This window comes from Vidua chalybeata, chromosome 6 (genome assembly GCF_026979565.1).
Source record: "Vidua chalybeata isolate OUT-0048 chromosome 6, bVidCha1 merged haplotype, whole genome shotgun sequence".
NCBI lineage: Eukaryota > Metazoa > Chordata > Aves > Passeriformes > Viduidae > Vidua > Vidua chalybeata.
In genome coordinates, this window is record NC_071535.1 from 48,544,412 (window position 1) to 48,547,833 (window position 3,422).

At 53.0% G+C, this 3,422-nt stretch overlaps 1 pseudogene; it reads right to left on the reverse strand.

The window, feature by feature from the left end:
* Positions 1-1,092: 1,092 nt before the first annotated feature.
* On the reverse strand, positions 1,093-3,141 carry LOC128789696 (zinc finger protein 436-like; annotated as a pseudogene).
* Between the last annotated feature and the right edge of the window lie 281 nt (positions 3,142-3,422).

The following is a 3,422-nucleotide window of genomic DNA, read 5'->3' on the forward strand; positions in this document are numbered from 1 at the left end:
AGATAATTTTCTATGCAACAGGTGATCTGTAATCCAGCAGCCAGCTATAGCATCACGAAGATATTTCTGCATCCCCTTCTATCACCACCTCCAGACAATGCAATATCTTCAACAGATGAAATAGTCCTCACTCTTGTTCCTCTGGAAGGCATCAAGTCTTAGAAACACTGGTCCTCCCCCAAGGCTATTTCAGCAAATGGAAATCTTTGATGTACCTTGGATGATGGTCCTGTTTCTTTACCTGGTATCAAGTACTTCCTTTAGAGAAGCTACCAACTGCCAGGACACATTTACATCAGACCCAGGTGGCAGCTGCCCTGGCTCAAGGGAGACACGGAGAGAGAAACAGAGCAGGCAAAGAGAGGCAGGAGAGAAAGGAGGACACAAGACAATCAGCTGAGAAGGTGGCACACTGAAACCAGAACTGCAACTGACTGAAAATGAATGGGACAGAAATCACTAACTCTGAAAGTTTGATTTACTATCAAATACATCCCATCCGCCCAGCCCCGCACAAGCCTCATCCCACTCTTCCAAATTGGTATCCCACTTCTCCCAGTCTCCTTCCAAGCCCATCTCACCCTGACGGCTGTGGAATCGAGTACGTTTGTGTGAGATTGAGTTTTTTTGAGGTGGGAACAAGCTGTTCTGAGGTGGGATTGAGCACTTATGGGTTCAAATTCAGTTGTTTTCAGTGGGATTTGAGTGGACTTGGGGTGACAGATGGATCCTTCTTGGCTTTTGGAGTGCAAGATGATGAAGAACACTGCCCAAAATCCCCCCAGAATGAACAAATCCTCCAGAAGATGTCCCCAAATCCTAAGTTCCCCCTCAAACCCCTGTGAAATGGTGAGACTTTGGACATCTTTGACACATTCCTTTCTTTTTAACCCTGTTTTAGCTGCTTTTAAGGGATGAAGAATCAGAAGAAAATGAAGGCCATAACAAAAGGATAACCAGGTGGCTTCCCAACATGGATCAGAGGGAATGTGGGTCACCAGGGCTCTGGCCAACGTGGGTCCTCCAGTGGGGGATGGAGTTGGAGCAGTGCACAAAACTCTTCCTGCACTCAGGGCACTGGCAGGGCTTCCCTTACCGGTGGCTCCGTTGGTGTTGGGTCAAGGTAGAGCACTGTGAGAAGCTCTTCCCACACTGGGGACACTCATGGGGCCTCTCCCCTGTGTGGATGTGCCGGTGGCTGACAAGGGTGGAGTTGAACTTGAATCCCTTCCCGCAGTCGGGGCAGCAGAAGGGCCTCTCCTCCGTGTGAATGAACTGATGTCCAAGGAGATGGGAGGTGGTATGAAACCTCTTCCCACACTCGGAACACTCGTAGGGCCTCTCCCCAGTGTGGATCATTTGGTGGACAATCAGGGCAGAATGCAGACTGAAGCTGTTCCCACATTCCCCACACTTGTGTGGCTGTTCCCCAGTGTGGATGTTCTGGTGCTGGATCAGGCTGGAGGTCTGGCTGAAGCCCTTCCCACAATGCCCACACTTATAGGGCTGTTCCCCGGTGTGGATCATCTGGTGCCTGATCAGTGTGGAGCTCCGCGTGAAGCTCTTGCCACGCGTGGGGGAACGCCCCCTGCTCGTAGGACCTCTCCCCAGTATGGATGCGCTGGAGGGTGGATTTGTCCTTGAATCCCTTCCCACAGTTGGGGCAGCAGAAGGGCCTCTCCTCCATGTGAATCCGATAGTGAAGGAGGAGATTGGAGCTGGTCTGAAACCTCTTCCTGCATTTACCACACTCATAGGGTCTCTCCCCAGTGTGGATCTTTTGGTGGCCGATCAGGGCAGCCCACGGCCGGAAGGTCTTCCCACACTCCCCACTTTCATAGGGCTTCTCCCTGCTGTGGGTCCTCTGGTGCTTGATCAGGTCAGAGCTCCTCCTGAAGCTCTTCCCACATTCCAAGCACTTGTGGGGCTTCTTCCCATCATGAACCTGCTCATGGACCAGCAGCGCCAAGCTCTGGCTCCATCACTGGCTGCTTTCCCGGCCCAGGGTGGGTGTCCTAGGGTGATGCTATGGTGCTTTTATGCGCAGTTGTGTGTTCTGTTTATGCTTGATGTTATGTAATGTGCCTTCAGGACTGGCTCCAAAAAGTGAAGGTTTGTTTTGTCTTGTTATCAGCCAGCTCACCTACCCCCCACAGTCTGTGTCTAGGAGAGAGGATAGGGCTTGCGTGCTTGCTTGCTTGCTTGCTGGCTTGCTTTCACTTTGCTCTCGTCCCTGCTTTTTGCTTTTGCCCTTGCTTTTTTTTTTCTTTCCCTTTCCTGAATACCATTAGAACCTGCTCCAGACTGGGACCTGGAAAACACCAAGAAACACTGAGAGCCTGCATTTTGTGACCTGCACCAGCCATCCCCAGCGCCGGAGACCGAGAACTGGGCGACCACTCCCAGAAGAGACTTTCTGAATTGGACATCTCTTCAGAGTGGTGAAAGAGTTTTTGTCATCTGATGGTGTTGTTTTTGTGCCGGGGAGTGTTTCTGTCTGTTAAATAAACAGGTTATTTTTTTCCACTTCTCTCCAAGGAAATTCTTCCCGAACCAGGTGGGGGGGAGGGGCTGTGGGGGTTTGCTGTCTGAGGGGGTTCCTCCTGGAGGTTTTCTCCCAAATTTGCTGTAAATCAGGACAGTGGGCCTTTCCTCCTCAGATCCCCACAATCTGCATTTGCAGGCCCTCCTTATGCAGCATCTTTGGGGCTTTTCCTCCCCATTGGGTTCCTGTGCGGTGGAGCCGCTCAAAACGGCCTCTTCCATGAGGTTCTGCCACGGGGATTTGTCCTCTCTGGTCTCCATCCTCATCTCCTTTTCTGGGGGAGGAAGGACAGGGATTTGCCTCCATGCCAGAGGGAAGGGGAAGGAGATCCCCCCAGTGCGTCTCCGGCAGAATGGTGTTGTCAGGGGGGTTGTCCTGCAGCCGGGGGCCATGCTGCTGGGAGATGGAGCAGGAGAGAGGGGGAAAGGGGCAGTGACTTCCTCCTCACCTGCCTGTGTGTCCTGGGGCATCTTCCTCTCCCTCACAGCCTCCAAGGGGTTGGGAATGGGAAATCCTGGTTTGGGGAAAACAAGCAATGAGCATATTGACTTTGAAGGTCCCTCTGCCCAAGTCCATCTCTGGAAGTCACCGGCCATCTGGGGTCCATAATTCTTCCCAAATACCAAGATTCAGCCCTGGAAAAGCCTCCCAGGAGTTCCCCGTCCCTGGTCCCTCCCCTCTGGGGTTCAGGCTTCCCCCCTGTCCCAGCTGCTGGGGGTCACGCTTGTACTCAGGGTCCCCCTGCTCCTCGGTCCCTGCCCTCCCCAGGCTCCTGGAAATCCCAGGAATGTGAAAAGCTCCCCCCTCTTGGGTCTCCCTGTTCAGGGATGCTGGGGATTTTTGGGGTCCTGGGTTCCCTTCTCCCCTTATTCTCTGC